We start from the raw sequence: 19,249 nt of genomic DNA on the forward strand, positions 1-19,249 counted from the left end.
AAAGATTGGGTGCATTGCTTTGATAGTCTGCAATATAAATGTATTTCTAGGATAGCATTGGGAAAATGAGTGAACAGGGGTCTCTCAGCTCTTTCTAAGCCAGAAGGTCAAAATAATGAGTATTGAGAGGATACTTGATAATAAATTCGGACAATGACCTTAAAGGTGCAATGAATTGCAAGGGGAAACAGAACACAGTTTAGGAATTTTAGACTCTTTTCTCTAGAACTCTATAGGGTTTCCAGACAGGCAGTAAAAGCTGAGTCTTTGAGAACCTTGCATATGCGTAGTATGTGTGCTTAGGCAGCTCCCCAGCTCTGTCACACACCTGAGGACCTCCAGTCCCCAAAATATTCATGAACACGTCAGAGAACCCATGAGAAGCCGAATGTTCACCAAGTAATAGCTCACTGCTGCTTAAAAGAGCAACACATGCAAAACAAAAGCCTCTTAATATGTAGCTTGCAAGATTTCAACACAGAATGCAAAACTGAAGCCAAAGTGTACTTGAAGAAATGTGTTATTTCAGCCAAGCACTCCTGCAGTACCCTTGGTCATGTTAACTACTTGCAGGTTATATTTTGGGACAACGAGAGGTCAAATGGCTAAAAGAAGTAACAGAATGAGCATATAAATTCAAATGGACTGATTTGGGGAGAGTTTGGAGTCTGGACTCATGGAGAACACTGAACAAGTTGGAGTTTTTGTACAAAATCTATAGGCAGTGCTCACTGTAATGCACAGTAGCTTTGCTGAATCTTTAGTGCAAAACACAAACCCCTCCAGCTTACTTGAAAAAATGGTACAAGGTGGTAAATTTAGTGCACACCTGTGTGGCAAAAGACTATGCAAGAGTGTGTATTTGTAAATAATTAAAACATAATTTTGGAAAAGCTTCCCATTAAAACACCTTTCCAATTCATTTACTCTCACCATCCTTTATTCCAAGATCAATTATTTCACAATAATGTTGTGCATGGTTTTACAAGTGCAGAGCTGAACGGAGATTTAAAGGTGGGTGTTGGAGAGTTTCAAGATTCAGTTATTCCTCAGGCTGCAGCACTGCAGGGAAGATAAATTAAAGAAGCAGAGGCAGAAAAGAAAGCAGTGTTTCAAAAGAATAACCATCTTTATGAGGAAACCACTCAAACATCTGGAGGCAGGACTTTGTGACTTCCTTATATTCCTGTTCCCACTATCTGCATCCTTCAAGTGCTTCAGGATCATCAGTTAACAGGATCAGGCAGAGAAATAAACCTCTGCAGACACTGAAGATGTGTCTGTACAGAGAGAGAGAAAGAAGTGGGTAAAAAGATTTTATTTTTGAAATCTCAGAGGAGATTGTGATCCTCATCTTACGCAGAATGCAAAGACATTGCAGATACACAAATGCTCTCTGCAACAAGAAACAAAAAAACTCCACCAAAAAACCCCAAACAATCCCCCAAACATGCCCTACTTAGACTAAAAAAAAATTGCAAATTGTTGTAGCAGTGTTGCCTCTACTTGCCAGCTCTAAGAATAATCATCTTATTCTAGAGGAAATTAATTTTGATTCTTAGTCTTTCATATCACTCTTTCTTTCCACACAGGACCAGCCCCTTTTCTACCCCAACCTCTTTAACTCAGCTGGAGAGGAGCTCTAAGTATTGTTCATAAAAGCAGGAACATACAAAAACTGCCATATATCCTCTGGGTTAGAGCAGAGATCTCCCTGGCTCAGTATCTCAGAATCCCAGAGTGCCAGGATGGGTCAGGCTGGAAGGGCCCAGAGTGGCTCATGTGGTGCCACCTCCCCGCTCCAGCAGGGCCATCCCAGAGCCCAGGGCCCAGGAGTGTGTCCAGAGGGCTCGGGAATATCCCCAGGGAGGAGACTCCCCAGGCTCTCTGGACAATCTGCTCAGGGCTGGGCAGTGCCCAGGGCAGAAGCTCTGCCTCCTGGGCAGGGGAATTGCTGGGCTCAGGCCCTGCCCGTGGCTCTGGTGCCATTGCTGGGCCCCGGAGCAGAGCCCGGGCCCTGCTCTGCCCCTCCCTGCAGCCAGGGCCAGCCAGGCCTGAGGGCCCCTCTCAGCTGGGGCTCCTCTCCAGGCTGAGCAGCCCCAGCTCCCGCAGCCTTTCCTGGGCACTGAGATGCTCCAGGCCCTTCCTCAGCTGCGCAGCCTCCGCTGGCCCCGCTCCAGGAGCTCCCTGGCCCTGCTGTGCTGAGGATCCAGAGCTGGACACAGCACCCCAGAGCTGCCTCCAGGGCTGGGCACAGGGGCAGGGTCACTCCATGACCTGCTGGGAATGCTCTTCCTGATGCATCTCAGGATCCCATTGTCTCCTTGGCCCCAAGGATACTCTGCTGATGCAGGGACAGTTCATTGTCTCCCAGGACCACCAAGTGCTTCTCCACGAAGTTGGTCCCCAGCCCCTGCTGGGATATTTCTCCCCCAGCTGCAAGGTCTGCACTTGCCCTTGTCATTGGATCTATTTTTTAATTGCTGGAAATAGCCACCAGTGAATGTCTAGGGGAGCATGGGAAAACAGAGCTATCACTCACCAAAGCACTTTGGAGATTTCTCAGACAAATCTTCTGTCTGGGAGGGGAACCATCCTGGATAGATATCACTTTTATGAAAGTAGGAAGTCATGAATTAGCTGGTGGCAGTGTAGTAAATGTGATACATCATTTAAACATGACAACTTTTATGGAGTGGGAACTAATTTTGTGTCATGCTCAGATGAATTAAGTCTGATTTAGGACAGGTTTCCCTGGGGTTTGTGTAGTCCCCACCCATGGGGATATTCCATACTGACCTATTCTTGGACAATCTGTCTGAGGTGTACAAGAGGATGTCAGGAGATCCCTTCCAATCTAAACAGTCTGTGATTCTCCAGCAGAGTAGAATCTGAACATCCTCCTCAACAGCTCCCTCCTGCTCAACATACTGACACACCTTTGATTTTGGTCTCACACCAGGACTCAAGCAAAATTTTCTTCTCCTGGGGACAGCTTTAAGCACATAGCTTGTGAACAAAACACACCCAAGAACCAATGGCTGCATCCTCCAAGGCCTGCAAAATGAGGAGGTAAGCAGAGCCCCCAGAAATGTGATTCCTTTTTGTTACTCTTTAGTAATGGGGAAAGGTGTCTAGCAGTTTAATTGGAAAAGTGAAACCTCAGGAGCCCAGGTTGCCACAGAAGCAGAGAGAGGGCTGGTTTCTGCAGAGGCTTTATATTCTCCACTTGTTCTCCAGTTACAGCACAGATTAGGTTACAGCTGGGTTTGGGAAATTAAAGCACCAAGAGCTCAGTTTTTTACTTGATTTCGTGCTTCCCACCCCCCGACTTAGATGGAGAGCTTATGCTGGGAACGTTGGACTGAAGCTTTTGGGAAATAAGCTTAAAGAAGGGAAATTGTTCAATTTTGTTCAATTCAATTTTGTATCATTGCCAGAGACAGGAAGAGGCTGATTAGAGCTGGTGGTTTGTAGTGGTGGAAAGCCTTATGGTGCCTTTCCGTGTTACAGCCAGTGTGATGATTTTAATTAAGGTTTAAGGCTTGGAAATCTGAAAGTGGCTGTGCTACAGGGCCACAGGAATAAAGAAGAGGGACAGTAACAGCACGTCCTCTTTGTGGTCTGTTTGTGGGATATAATGAATGTTGCTGTTAGCAGTGTGCTCAGGAACAGGGCTGGGAGCTTAAAGACCACACAATCACTCTCCTGCTGGTTTCTTCAAGTCCCTCAGGGTTCTGTCAAGAGAGAACAGTTTCACTTTCCTTACAGCAGGATCAGAACCCTGAAACAGAGCACCTGGAATGTGAAGAAGTCATGGGGGTTTAGCCTGGGATACTGTTATATTTTCCTGGAGTGATGCTGCAAAGTGAGTTCACTCATGTTTGACTTTCCTACAGATATTTTCCCTTGTTTGTGATGAAATTAGGATTTGTGATTAGTGCCAAGGCCTTTTTAACAGCATTTTAATTTGGATCACCAGTGTGAGAAAAGATTTGCTTTTATTGACTTATGCCTTACATTTAACTTTCTACAAATCCACTGCCCAAGAAATTACAGAATAAGTTTATTCACATTATAATCAAAGCCAAAAGTTCATTTCCAGCAGTTTCATCATGTGCCATTAGCGCTAAATGAAAACTCTATGTCTTTAAATAAATTCTCTTTGAATTTCTAATGTTTCTTTAAAACCCAGGAGATGTAAAAACGTATAGCGAGATTATCCTAACTCACCCCCAGTGCCTGGTGATTCAGTTCCTGAATATCAATTAGCACCAGGCATGGTGTGTAGTTAGGGATAAAAGGAAGGTCACAGCCCATTTCCTCACTTTCGGGATCCAACAGCATCTAGTAAAAAAAAAAAAGTGTTTCTGAATATGGATAATCATGTCTCAGGCTGGCATGTCATAGTAGGGCTGTAAAGCTCTGATGATACTTAGCAACAGTCTTTTTTCTGCCGCTCAGGGGTTTTCCACAAATGATTGCACAATTTTGACTCCAAAACATCAATTCTAACCTTAAATTATCAATGGAATAAAATGTTGGATAAAGTTTTCTCCTAAACCAATATCAGCCAGTCTCATAACCCCCCACTTGGCTGTAGTAGAAAAAACCCATATTTTGATCTCTAATATCCACCAAGTCATTCCTTATCACCAAAGCCCTTGCAGAAGGCTGCAATAAACCTTTAATCTTTAATTTCCTTTAATCTACTCTTAATGCTGATCAAATTTTAAAGCATCATTACCTCTCCACTAATCTTCCTCCTACCCTCAGGAATTTGTAAGCACAGAGAAACAAACTGGGCTACAGAATCTTTGTATTTCCTGTTTGGTATCATAGCCCAGATCTGCCTACCTGGAAAAGAACTTTTCCCTAAATCCATGCTTGGACTTACCCCAACACAGGAAGCTTTCAGAATCCAGTATATAGTGTGGGATCCTTAAAGTTCTAAAACCCTTGCTATCAAAAATGTAGAGCCAAAAGCCTTATCAATATACTAAAAATAGGCTTTGATAGATCCAATCCCTTCAGAATTCTCATGGCTGTGCTGAATCCAAGGGTGTAAATTGATCCTTCTGCATTTGTCTGCTCTGATCTGTCCAGAGCCATATCAATGGGGTAAATGGTAAATCTGGAAGACAAATGGAAGAGACAACAGAGATATCAGCAGACCTAAGACAATTTCCAGTGTGCTGAGCCCACAAGCACCCAGCTATGGATACCCAGAACCACCACCCAAGCCCTACCCTTTATTTCAGCCTGAGATTATGCACTGGAACATGTGACAAGCCTTAGGCCCCAGGAATACTTTCCTGGTTCCAGCATCCAGACATGATCAGAGCATGAAATCAAAGCTGTAATTACAGCTACGGAGGTAGCACCTACAGCAAAATGCAACTTAAGACAGTAGCTCCCCATGATAACCTCTTATCTCTCGGTGTTAGATAAGGGGAATCTAATAGAAAATGTCTTCTTCACATCCTCTTCCCTCAGATCTTAACCCTAAGCAGAGTCATGACCCAGCCTTGAATTACACCAGGGAGCTGATAGCTCCAACAAAACTGGATATTTGATGGAAATCTTAAGGAGCAGCAGCTTTCTTCCTGTCTGTGCACACTGAGTCCTGCATTAACCTGAGGAATTCCAGCCTCTTTTCACAAGAACTGCCCCCAAAACACCACCTCCACACCTAGCTTGCTCACCACTTAGACTTCCCAAAATGTTTTAACATTTAACAGTTCACCCTTTTATCTTCTGTGGCATAACTTGAAAATAAAAAAATAAATAAAAAAAAAAGAGCAAATTGTGTTTCCCTGTCCTCCCAAATAATGCAAGAAGAACATCTTTGTTAAAAAAATAATTAAAAGGTGCTAATCTCTCCAAAACTTCTGTGGCTGAGGATAAAATTCTCTGAATTTCTTTCAGTGAGCTACATAAAGATATACATTACCTTAGCCACAAGGAATTGATGAAATGCACTCCTGACTAATTTGTCAGTACATTCCCTGGAAATAAAGCCTGGAATTTCCAGCCAGACCTTGCTTGAACCTCAGCACTGAAAGGACCAGCATATGAGCCTACTAAACACTTGCTTTTTATAAAGATTTTCTCTGTTCCCAGAGGAAAAAATCCCTCAACCAGCAACTGTAATCTGTTCTGCAGAGAGGAATCAATAATTGGCAGGAAACAAAATAATAAATAACACTGTCCTGCTGGATGGCGAGAAATGGAAATAAGAGTTCTGGTGCAAATGAGGAATGGCAGGAACAAGAGAGGGGAAAACAAAACTTGCCATGTAACTCCATTTGCAAGAAAATGGGGTTTGCCTGCAGTTTCATTGCGAGAGAACAAAAACATGACCAAAACACCTCTGTGAGATGCCCAGAATAGAGTGGGTTTTCTTTAGCATAGAAACACAAATATTCAGTAAATAGTTATTCCAGTGTCAGAACCCAGCCGGGCTGCTGTGTTATTCATTGGACTGCTACAAATTGTCTCACTGTCAGCTGCACAGCAAAATTCAGTGCTGCGGTACCAGAGCCCTGATGAAAAGAGTTATTTGGCCTCAGAAAGTGCAATATTTTGTGAGATTGACCCAGGACAGACATTTCTTGTCCCACAAAGGCTCAGTGGTTTTGGCAGTGCAAGGTGAAAGTCATCTTAAAATTCAATCCTGTTCCAAGCTTTTCACTTCCCATCCCTTCTCCTTTCTCTATTTGTGGCATTGGATGGTGCATATAACAACATGATAACATTTATTCTAATAAATTAATGCTGATAGAGTGATTATAATGCCAATTACACTTAATTCCCTTGCAAACTGTAGCTATTTCTGTGTCTTGAGCATGGTGCAGGCTGGAAGGTGCTGCTCAGTGGAATAAAATATTCTGATTTTAAATTCAGTAGCCTTGCAGTCATTGTAATTAGGATTCATTACTTCTTACATCTCAGCTTGTTAGGTACATTTTTATACCACAGACTCTGAGGGTCTCCAACCTACCAAGGCAACACAGTTGAACAGATTTCTCTCTTATCTCTTTTATTTTAATTGTTTTTTTAAAGCAGGCCACCATCAGAAGCTGGGATTGCCAAGGGCAGGTCTAGTTGTACATGTCTGATTAGACTCATGTCTGCCCAAGACTCTTTTTGGACCAGGGCAGAACAGTCAGACCTTGGCAGGGTCAGGCTCTCAAAACAAGATCAGACTTTAGGCATCAGAAATTGTGAGTGGCATCTGAACACAGGTTTTAAGGCATTATAGCTCATTTTCAGTATTCATATGATATAATATTATTTTATAATATAATATTATATTATATATTATAATATAATATAATATTATTCCACAAATAAACCTCTGATACTCCATACCAGGACTCATATCCACCTGATAAAATTTTTAGTAAAGGTGTGTCACTCAAAAAACTTTATGAGTATTCAGAAGATCAAAATAATAATTCACAATATGACAATGCTCCTTTTGGATAATCATGAGTCAACATTAATCCGTTCTTCTGAGAAAGTTTACAGAGACAGAAAATTTTCACAGGATGAATACCTTGATATTCCAAGATTCACACCTCCAACTTACTGACACCTTTTTTGGGATGTAGCTCCATCTTCCTTGGCTCTCAGCATATAAAATGATCTCTTTGATTATCAGAAATAGAGCTGATGACTTTCCCAAAGTCCAGAGTTCTGGGAGTTCATGCTTAATTAAAAATAATAATACTCCTGATTGATTTGTCTAAGACACAATCATCTTTCTTGCTGGGAGTAGTGTATGGCAGGGGAAGTCTCTGCCAGTAAACCTTGAAAAATGTTTCAAGTTCAAAAACATGAATTCTTCTCATATGTAACAAAGTTAAACACCAAACTTGAGAAACTTGATTCACAGCATCTTCTCTGGAATGAACAGATTTCTGTGTGTGTGAAACACACTCCAGGAACTGGACAATTATAGAAGAGGGGAGGTTTTGTCTATAAATAAGACAAATGTATTTCCTATAAATTTATCCTGCAAATGACCTTTTTTTTTTTTTTTCTACAATAACTTAAAAAACACAAAAAAACTCCAAACAAAAACCATGAAGCTTCTTCCAGGCTGTGGCCGGAAGAAGTGGCTTTTGGAGAAAAATAACTCCTGGGAACATTGTCCTGAGACACCCATCCAAGTGTGGGAGGTTCTGGATTCACTCTGGGAACTTGTGAGTAAGAGAACTCATAAGTTCTCTTATGGTTTCTTTTCCAACCCTCCATGGAGAAAAATCCAAGTGTCTCTTTCTGATGGAAGCTGCACACATGGGTGGATTTTAAGAGGAAACAACCAACCTGCAGTGGATGTTGGCACCTCTGAGTGACCTTCTGGTGTAACACCTCACCCCAGACCTTCTGGACTGGTCACCAGCTCAGTCCATTTACCTGTTCTAGAGGACAACAGCTTCTTTGGGGTGAATTCTGCCAGTTTGATCTCAGGAACACCCCTAGGTGCAGCGAGGAATATTCTCTGCAGGAATATCCTGCTGAGAGCAGGACTGGGGACAATGTCATGGTGATGACAGGATTGGGAAATGGGGTGTGGATCATGGGATGAGTACAACAGGCTTGGCATCAACACCAACACAAAATATCGAACTGTTTTCTTTGCAAAATGTCCGCATTTTGATTCCTAGCCAGGAACTGGAGCTCACAGAGATGAGTACAGATCTCAAATCTAATTTCATCGAATGAAGTGAATTCATTTTGAATCGAGGAGCTGAGCTGAAAGCTATGACAATTTATTACTTGCTCCAAATTAATTAAACTTCAGGGAAGGAGAAAAGACCAGAAAATTGCATGTTATTGACATAATTAAAATGCATCGTTTGTTCTCCTATTTCAGTTTTTTGTTTTGCTAGGGGAAAAGGAAAAAAAAAAAGCTTGGAAAGGAAGAAGCTTTTTGAGTGAGCAGTTAAAGTAATTAAAAGTAATAAATTCCAGTATGTTGAGATGAAGGTATAGATCACTTGTTAAGGAGGGTACACAGTGTCATTCACTGACATTAGAGGAGATTTGGAAGCATCACCTGCTAAGTGAAAGCTGGCAAAAAGCATCAGCCAGCACAGAGATTGATTTCTCAGCAACCTCCTTCAATTTAAACACTGTTCAATACTGCAGGAAAAACACTGGCTCATTCAAAACTTTGAGAATGGACAGAGAGCAGGTAAAACATGCCTGCTGGTGTTTGAGCAACAGATAAGCTTGGAAAATATTAATTTATGTCATAAATATGTTGAATTCAAACCACCATTTAAATTTAAATTATTAAACTGATAAAAATAAAATTATACAGCAGTTTATAGAAAAAGACATATTTGGGAGGTCAGCTCTTTTTTCTTAGTGGTCAATTTAACCACAACAAGAAAGGTGAGGTCATTTAAATAAACAGAAACACTAAAATGGAGGAAGAAATGGGAAAATTCAGCACCAAAACCAGCTCAAGAGTTATACCACAAGTTCTGTGAGATTGCATCAGACAAAACAGGGTTTGCATCTTGCTCTATCCTCCACTTCTCACCCCTTGATGTATAACTTCTTATATTTAAAATGTGCATTATCAAAAATAGAGGTGACCTTTATATTTTGGCATGATTTTCTCTATTTTTAAACAGATGAGTAAATGCATTTTGAAAATAGCAGGAATTTGAAGATTTGAAGATCACACAGGCCAAATCTTCTATATTCTGCTGGTGCTGAGGCCTTTCCAGATGGATTTCTCAGGAAATCATCAGTGAGTGATACAAATCAGAAGACAAGAAATAATAAAAAATTTCCAGCTACGAGCAAACCTCTTTTCCCAGGTGATTCAGCCTTAATGATGTTCACATTGTGTCGGCAAGAGGAGACTCCAGTGCAGGAAAGGCAGCAGGAATGAAGACTCAGAAGGAAAACACTGCCACAGTCACATGGATAAAGCCAACCAGATGTTCAGGTTTTAGTGATATTAAATTCTGTCACTGCTAAAAAATAGCAAATGAAAGACTGTGATAGAAAGAAGATGGAAAGTTGCTGCCAGACACCCACCCAGCTGCTTTCTCTCTGCCCCTCCTGAACAGCATGAAAAAGAGGATCTCCTGGGAAAACTGAAGACGGTGACAGAGAGATCATTCACCCATTACTGTCATGGGAAAACCAGACTGGACTTGGGTAAACAATTTAATTTATTGCCAAGCATTAACACAGTAGGATAGTGAGGAAATAAGTCTAAAAACAACTTCTCCTCCCTCTCCTTTCTTCCCAGGATTGAGTAAGAACTTCCCTGGGCAATGACTGAGCACTGGAACAGAGACCACAGAGGGTGTGGAATATCCTCACTAGAGATATTCCAGAGCCATCTGGACACAATCCTGTGCCCTGTGCTCTTGGATGGCCCTGCTGGAGCTGGGAGGTGGCACCAGATAAACCTGACCCATCCAGGGATTCTGGGATTTACTCCCAACTGTTCTATCTCTTCCCATATGGAAAACAAGGGTGGTGGTCAGTCTACAACACTTTATCTCTGCTGGTTCTTCATCCAGACACTTGTCCCCTGCACAAGCATGAAGTCTTTTCCATGGGCTACACTCCTTCTGGAACAGACTTCTCCCAGACAAAGGTTCTGCCAGAAAACCTGCTCCTACAGGCAGGGCACTACACAGGCTGCAGCTTCACTCAGGACACATTCCTCTGCTCCAGGGTGGGCTCCTCCAGGAGCTGCAGGTGGATCTCTGCATCCCTGGGGACCTCCAGGGGCTGCAGGGGCACAGCTGCCTCCCCATGGGCTGTCCTATGTAATCTCAGGGGAATCTCAGCTCTGGCACCTAGAACAGTTCTTCCCCCTCCTCCTGCCTTACCCTGGGTGTCTGCAGAGTTGCCTTTTACATTTACTTATTTACACCTCAGGTATGTCATCCCAGAGGTGTCCCCAGTGTCACCAGCTTGGCTTTGGCCGGAGGCAGGTCCTTGGACATGGCTGAAATGAGCTGTGTCCATCACGGGGTATCCCTGGTCTCCTCTCACATCATCACCCCTGCAGCCCCCAGCTGCCCAAAACTTGCCACACCATCCAAAGAAAGTGCCACAGCCTGTGCCACCAGTGCCACGGCCCTCCCAGGTCTGTGCCACCAGCACCTGTGAATTTATTCTTAATCTCAAGCTACTTCATATTTTTTAATTGAAACCCAGCCCTGTTCTCTCCATAAAAGAATGCAGACATCATTTTGCTTTAAAATGCATTTCTGTCCCTAAGGACAGCAGATGAAAGCTGGAAAATGTGAATCTTAACAGATGAAACAGCAGAAGTAAATTAAAATGGAATAAGTTGCTGCTTTCCATGCACATGGCCATAAAGCAAATCTCCCAATTAATGGCTGTTTTCCATTAGCCCTAAAGCATCCAATAGTCAAGATAAAGCCCCACAGTGCTATGTCCATGACATCCTTCAGCAGTTTCACACTCATTAAGTATTTCTGGACAGCACTGTGATTTTATTTCAGGAGCAGGGAAAGACTGATGGAAAAACAACTCTGAGAAACACACAAACTCAAAAACCATCTTCCTCAAGGCCTATTGTATCTGTATTTGATCCTGAATTCATCAGCAACAAACAATCAGGAATATTGGAGGTTATTATGTTGTGTTAACTCTGACAGAATGCATTTGGATCTTTAGATTAGACTTTGCAGGGGCTAAACAAAGACAGAAGCAAAGCACTGAGACATTTTCAGTACATTCTGTCTGCCTTAGTTGTCATCCAGCTCCATTTTCTGTGCACTGCCACGTGTAAAATGGCCACACTACATCTCATTGAGGAGCATAATAGAGTTAACAGCAAACAGGGCATGGAAATAAGAATTAAACCATCTCAGTATGGAATACCAGTCAGTCCCTGGAAGTGTTCAAGGACAGGTTGGAGCAACTTGGTCATGTGGAAGGTGTCCCTGCCCATGGCAGAGAGTGAAATGAGATTATCCTTGGTTCATCCTGCCTTGAGCAATTCCAGGGGTGGGGCAGCCACGGCTGCTCTGGGCAACAATTTCTGACCATGCAGACTGAAGTCAAACGGTCTTTTCCTTTTTTTCTTTTTCCTTTTCCTTTTTCCTTTTCCTTTTCCTTTTCCTTTTCCTTTTCCTTTTCCTTTTCCTTTTCCTTTTCCTTTTCCTTTTCCTTTTCCTTTTCCTTTTCCTTTTCCTTTTCCTTTTCCTTTTCCTTTTCCTTTTCCTTTTCCTTTTCCTTTTTCCCTTCCCCTCTTGTTTCCCCTTCCCTTTCCCTTTCTTCTTTTTCTCTTCTTTTTCTTGCTTTTCTTTTTCCCATGACTGTACAATTTCTCTTTGAGGCAAAAAGGTGGTAAGTATTATGAACACACATGATCCCTGAAGCTGGAATTTCAGAGATATGTGAATAAGTGAGGCATTATCATTACAACATCACAAGAGAAAGTAGTTGAAATCTCTGATTAATGGCTGAAGGGATGTGAAGCCATGGCCCTTCCCCAAAACACTCTGCTGCAGAGAGAGAAGCTGCTTCTAATGGATTTTATAGCACTGTGCATTTTAAATCTGTCAGGGATAACTGTGTGCTTTAGCTTTGGAGGATGGCAAACCCCCAAAAGCTGGGTGGTTTCATGTGCATTCATGTACAAACCAGCCAGGATTGATGGACATCTGGGCAATGGGAGAAGGTGGGATATGCTCACAGACTGTGAATTCCAGGTGCAGAAATATGGAGTTAGGTAGCCAGAATTTATAGATAAACTGTTGGGAAACTGTCAAAAGAGTCTTTCCAGCCATTTAATTATAAAGGGAATTCTTCATATCTGCTCTTGGTGTAAGTTCTCCCTGTCCACTCTAATTTATAAATGGCAAAGCAGTGGTATAGAATTCCAGAATTACAGAATCACTAAGGTTGGTAAAGTCCACTAGGATCAAATCCAGTTGTCAAAACAGCATCAACACCATAGTCACCACTAATCCATGTCCCTAAATGCCAAGTGCACAGTTTTTTTTAACAGTTCCAGGGAAGGTAACTCCACCACTGCCCTGGGCAGCCTGTGCCAGTGCCTGACCACCCTTTCCATGAAGATATTTTTTCTTAATTTCCAATTTAAATCTCCCCTGATGTAATTTGAGGCCATCATTTTCCCATCATCCTGGCAAACAACAGAATGGTAAATATGAAAGCAAAGAATAGCTTAAAAAACTGTGACTGCTTTCACTTGTTGCTTCATTTCCTTTTGATTTCATGGGAGTGGTTTGTTACCTCAGGCAGGTCAAGATCTCATAATCCACAAGTGCTTTATTATTAAATGTGAGGCTTTAGTTTGAAGGCTGTGATAATGTGTGCAAGTTTGTGTCACACAAGATACACACATTCAAAATTTGGAAGTCATGGAAACCAACTCTATTATAAAAAATTATTCAGTTATATAATTAATTGACTAAAATTTAAAAACAAATCAAGAACAACCAAAGAACAAGTGAAAAATTTTCTCTCCCTCAGCTAAATTAGCCTCAGCTCAAAGGCAGTAAGGAAATGGGACCTTACCCACTTACCCCATATTTGGTGCCATTTACCCAAAATAAATTTGAAATATGAAATAAAGAGGAGAAAAGAGGAGAAAAGAGGATTATTAATGGCAGTATGGAATTATAGAGGACCATGATCTTAAAGAAATCTCTAAGAAACAGTTAGAAAAGGGGTCTGTTGGGAAAAGCATTGTAGAAAACGAGTGATAGGAAATTCCTTCTAAGGTGCCTGTAGTCTCATTGACATAATGACTGTACTAGGTGCAGTTCAGGCTAACATCCTGAACTTAAAGTTCTTCTGCAATCAAGACAGATCTCCAAGTTTTTCCATTTAAAAAAAAAAAAAAAAAAAAAGAAGAGGATATAAATTCTCTAAACAAAACCCAAAAAAGTTTGGCCTGGAGCTGTGCCAGGGAAGGTTTAAGTTGGATCTCAGGGAAAGGTTCTTCTCCCAAGGGTGGTGGGCACTGCCCAGGCTCCCCAGGGAATGGACACAGCCCCAAGGCTGCCAGAGCTCCAGGAGTGTTTGGACAATGCTCCCAGGGACGCACAGGGTGGGATTGTTGAATTTTGTGGTGTCTGTGCAAGACCAGGGGTTGAACTAGATGATCCTGTGGGTCCCTTCCAACTCAGGATATTCTGTGATCCTGTGCAGGAAAAAAAATATCAATCAATTTAAAATGAAACAAAAATGTTGCATTTTAATTCTGCAACTTCAGCATCTGCCTTGCTCACTATCACATCAGCAAAATTTATTACAACAGAAACCCTCTAATTGTCTGAAGATCTGATAACAAAAAATTCCTGTTCAGTAGAAATTCTGAATGCAAACTTTTCCCCAAACTTTTTCCCATTAAAAGTCAAAATGTCAAAACAACCTGCCTTTCACATGAACTTTCTTTTAATGTATTATTTTATTTTTCCCCTATTCAAATACAATAGTAGCTTGGAAGTGAGAGGAAAGGCTTGGAAGGACAACCCCTAAGGTGTGAAAGGAGGTGAAGGTGGAATAACAGAATTTATATCTCCCTGCATAAGATTTTTGCCCTAGTTCTGTTTCCCTCTGGTGCATCTCCCATATACCTCCATGAGTGACACTGATTTTTATTATCAACACCATCTGGCTGTGTATGGCTTTTATTAAGGTTATGGGAAACCTTGCACGTGGCTGAATTTAATTTTATTATTAAGAAATTATAAAGCTCTTTTGGTTTGAGAACGTGAGAGAGGTTCAAGGTAATTTTTAGTAGGCACTGGGTGAGAAGAATCAAAGATTGCCATGGGACCCTGTTAATTTTCTTCAAACTCAGCTTGGAATAGCCAAGAACTCAGCTGGAAAAAGGAAAAGTGGATAATAATAGAAATTATTTTTTTAAAAAAATTAAAACATTGAAAAATACATCTAAAGAAACACTTGCTTAAATGTTTAGTGATTCAGTTGTGAGTCTAATTTTGTACCTCTGCCCCCTCGCACTCTGTAAAAACCCTTGTTTCTTGAGGAAAATCCTCACTTTTCAGAATTTTGGAATCTGTTAAAAACCCAGATATTGTGAAACTGGATAAGCTAGTTTTTGCATAATTGCAAATATGAATGTTATGTTACAACAGCAAGTTCAGTTGATGACTCCAATTTTGTTTTTAGTATGTTTAAGCCAATTATCTTTAGATTTGCACTCAGAAAAGGAAGAAATTGAGGCAATAATTCTTATTTCCTTAAGATTCCCCAAGTTGTATTTTATCCTACACTGCTTGCAAGGCATTTTTATTCCTAGGAAAGGGAGTTTGGTCAGAGGCTGATTTGGCTGTGAACTCCAGAAGGTATTTTGTGGGAGGTGAATTCATTTTGAATAATTACCTCTTACCCCAGAGTTGTCAAATCTGGATGTGATTGAGGCCTATCTTTGTTCCTCTTCTGTTCCATGATTTTTTTTGTGTGCTGAGGGACTGAGATGGTCAGAGTCTGGCACATTTTCCTTAAAGAACAATGTGGGGTTTATTCATATTTTCTCACTTTTCAATAAGTCTATTTAAAGTGGTTTATTTTTGTAAAAGACAGAAAAAGCACCTTAAATGGAAAAAAAATAATCCATGGAAAGGAGGATTTAGGAAATGATTGCAATTCATCACAGAACAATATGCTACCACAAAAGTAATAAATAGAGACCAACTGAACAGTAAATTAATGGAATTGCTGCTGCTCCTGCATTCCAGGATAAGTCGTCCTCTCCAGGTTCCCAGAGAGGGAACTGGGCTATGGAAAGAGCAAGGCTCAAATCAAACAGGTGGGGCCTTCCTATTTTTTCCATAAAATAACTGAAATTAAGAAATAATAGTTGGTTTTGAAGGTTTTTCCTGTGTCCTAGGTTTCAGTCAAGATGATTGGCACTGAAAAGCAAAGACATTCTGCCCCACCAACAGAGAGGCAGAGTCATTTCAGAACAGCAAGACAACAAAAAAGAGGCAACGGGACAAGCTGGAAATTGGGAAAATACAAATATATGGGGAAAATCATCACCAAACTCCAGAGGCTGTGTAGATACACCCAAAGTCAACTGGACAATGCCAGATAGCCCCTGGACATCCCTCCAAGGTTACTTTCTTGGTCTTAATGATATTTATCAGCTCATGAAAACCAGTCCTGTAGAGGCACCACAGACATTTCCTTACACCAAAGCTAAAACACAAGGAGAGAAAATCTAATAAATTTTCTATCTAAAGATTCCATTTCTGTTTCTCATGTGCTAGGGTATCAGCAGTAAGGATGGAGGAATCAGATCTTCCCTCTGCCTCTGGAATGGCTGCCTGGGAAGGAATAGAGAATAGGACAGGGAGAATAGAAAACAGTGACTAATCCCCCCGAAAAAAAAAATTAATCTGGCAATACAGGTTCAAACCTTATTAGCATGCCCTAACTTGGCATTTGACACTCCATAACTGAAGTTATCCCTTTGTGCTAATTTTATGTATGGTTTGACTCAGATGCTCCCCTCATTCTGTGCAGCACCTGCTTTATAACTCAGCTCCTCACTCACAGGGAAAAGAGAGAGGATGAGTTTTAAAAGCCAAATTTTAAATGCCAAAAAAAAATTAACATACAAATGGGAGCAGATGTTGCTTTCATAAAGGTTCACAGCGCACACAAAATATTCCATGCTGAACACTGCAGAGGATTTAATCTCTCTGCTGTCGCTTCCACCTCTCTTTTTTTAAATTTAAAAATAATTTAAAATACATTTCAGGATTTCAGCATGGATGGCCATCAGTTTGGTAGTCTGAGTCTGTCTTTTATTTTTTTTTCTTTCAATATATTTACTCCCAAAGAACCAACCCAATTCTTACCTAGGGCATGTTCTAGTCCACTATCATGGAACAGGTTATTTCCTAGGGACTGCAACGAGTTTCCAGCTTAATTCTGTGTACTATGGCAACATTTTTCTCTCACAATATTTAAGTCCAAATAACAAAGTGGGAATCTTTTAAGAGAAGTACCAGCTGATCCAGTCTGTATTTGGTCCCCAAATTTTAACCTAAACTGAAGTATTTTTTCTTTACCTATAAACAAATTGGAGAAGGCATCGCTTCTCTTCCCTTAATGATGTATGATTGGATTTTCCAGCTCCTGCTGACATGGCATCCCTATGAACCAGACTCACATCTCTGTAGGATTTCCTGTGGAAATCAGCAGATAAATAATTAAACATGTTTGCATAGTGGAAGTTAATGAAAGCAAATCAGGAAGCATTCCTGAGCATGGAACTGGGGCAGGATTTTGTCTTTTAATTGTTGTGAACAGAAAGGAAACAGAGGGAAAAACACCAGAGAAAGAGCTGAAATTTAATTAAAATGCACAACCTTCTGGTGTTTCCAAATTACAGATTGACCTGGGGCAAATTTCCTGTTCCATTCACCAGGATGTTCTGTAAACACAGACTTACAGAGAGTTTGTTCCTTTTAAATCATATGGGAAGGTTTTTTTCTTTTTTTTTGGGGTGGGGGGGGGTTGGGTTTTTTGGTTTTGTTTTGTTTTTTTCATTTTTGGCCAGTTGGGTCATTTAAACAGGTAGGATTCTGCATTTTGTTACTTACCAAGCTCATTTGCAATCATGTCTCACCAGTTCATTTAGAAATTGTCCAGGGGTTTTTTTCCCCTCCAGAAAATGAAACAGTTTCTAAACTTGTCATATAAAGGAAGGTGGCTTTGGAACACATAAAAACACAGTTTCACATGACAGGCTTCTCTGTAGCTCTAAGGTAGGTCATATTTCCCACTTAAAAGTATTAACTTCTTTATCACTTTTCAGATTTCTGAACTTGCCCTGTGACATTTCCTAAAGATCATGTTATTCAAACTTTTTTACCATCAATCACTTCCAAAATCAGCTATTAGAAATTTCCAAAGAGGAATTTATATCTACTCTGGGAGATGTACCCCAGGGAAGTTGTGTTCATCAGGGCTCTGGTGTTTTTAGGACTCCTCTCCTGGTTTCTGCCTGAGCTGTGTTTCTCCACTTCCAGACTGAAATCTCCTTGTTTGCTCTTCAATGGGGGTATTCTGTAATTCCAAAACTATCCAGGATCAATAAATATAAATTACAGAAGTTATTTTCTTTGGCTGGAAACAGTTCTATCAAAAGGAAGAAGTATTGTTTCATACAACTAGAGCAGTGACTTGGTTTGCTCCTGGCATGAATAGAGACAGTAGCAATCAGCAAATTAATCTCAGAATCATGGAATATTCTGCGTTGGAAGGGACCCACAATGATCACTGAGTCCAACTCTTCAGGCAGGGAATGGTCCATATGGCCATCAAACCTTCCTTCCATACAGTTGGACCAAGATGAATTTTAAGGTCACTTCCAGCCCAAATCATTCTGTGATTCTGTGAAACAAGCCCACAGCTCTTTCTGATCACTGAAACCAGCTATTAAAACAGTCCTAAAGTCTTTTTGTTAGACAATTCCAAACACACTATTACAGAGTGCCAGGATGGGTCAGGCTGGAAGGGCCCACAGTGGCTCATGTGGTGCCACCTCCCCGCTCCAGCAGGGCCATCCCAGAGCCCAGGGCCCAGGAGTGTGTCCAGAGGGCTCGGGAATATCCCCAGGGAGGAGACTCCCCAGGCTCTCTGGACAATCTGCTCAGGGCTGGGCAGTGCCCAGGGCAGAAGCTCTGCCTCCTGGGCAGGGGAATTGCTGGGCTCAGGCCCTGCCCGTGGCTCTGGTGCCATTGCTGGGCCCCGGAGCAGAGCCGGGGCCCTGCTCTGCCCCTCCCTGCAGCCAGGGCCAGCCAGGCCTGAGGGCCCCTCTCAGCTGGGGCTCCTCTCCAGGCTGAGCAGCCCCAGCTCCCGCAGCCTTTCCTGGCCACTGAGATGCTCCAGGCCCTTCCTCAGCTGCGCAGCCTCCGCTGGCCCCGCTCCAGGAGCTCCCTGGCCCTGCTGTCCTTCCATAACAACAAAACTTGTTTGGGAATCATCATGAGCCAGGTTTGTTTAACCCTTCAACTGAATTTTTCACCATGACACCCAATCAGAACCAGTTTGCCCGTGCTAAAAACTGAGACAGAACAGCTTAGAACAGACCTCTGTATACCTTCAGTAACTGGAAATCCAGCTGTTGAAACACTGGAAGGTGTGAAAATAAATGTAAATAATATAGTCCATGCTCTGTGTAAAACCCATGCTTTGTGTAAAATTTAAAACCCTAAAA

General features: G+C 41.6%; 3 long non-coding RNA genes across 3 annotated transcripts; 1 reads left to right on the plus strand and 2 right to left on the minus strand.

The window, feature by feature from the left end:
• The first annotated feature begins 2,962 nt into the window (after positions 1-2,962).
• LOC111932504 (uncharacterized) lies at positions 2,963-12,793 on the plus strand. The gene is made up of 4 exons (XR_015274088.1): positions 2,963-3,072; positions 3,772-3,868; positions 9,654-10,188; positions 10,283-12,793. It is a non-coding gene; the product is annotated as an uncharacterized LOC111932504 (long non-coding RNA).
• LOC147651482 (uncharacterized) lies at positions 4,043-5,134 on the minus strand. Its single transcript, XR_015274089.1, has 2 exons — positions 4,898-5,134; positions 4,043-4,347 (listed from the first exon to the last, which is right to left on the minus strand). It is a non-coding gene; the product is annotated as an uncharacterized LOC147651482 (long non-coding RNA).
• A 2,606-nt stretch (positions 12,794-15,399) lies between the features above and the next one.
• On the minus strand, positions 15,400-18,828 carry LOC111932505 (uncharacterized). The gene is made up of 3 exons (XR_002866187.2): positions 17,631-18,828; positions 17,097-17,213; positions 15,400-15,517 (listed from the first exon to the last, which is right to left on the minus strand). It is a non-coding gene; the product is annotated as an uncharacterized LOC111932505 (long non-coding RNA).
• Positions 18,829-19,249: the final 421 nt, after the last annotated feature.

Source organism: Cyanistes caeruleus, chromosome 9 (genome assembly GCF_971803275.1).
Source record: "Cyanistes caeruleus chromosome 9, bCyaCae1.hap1.1, whole genome shotgun sequence".
Lineage (NCBI taxonomy): Eukaryota > Metazoa > Chordata > Aves > Passeriformes > Paridae > Cyanistes > Cyanistes caeruleus.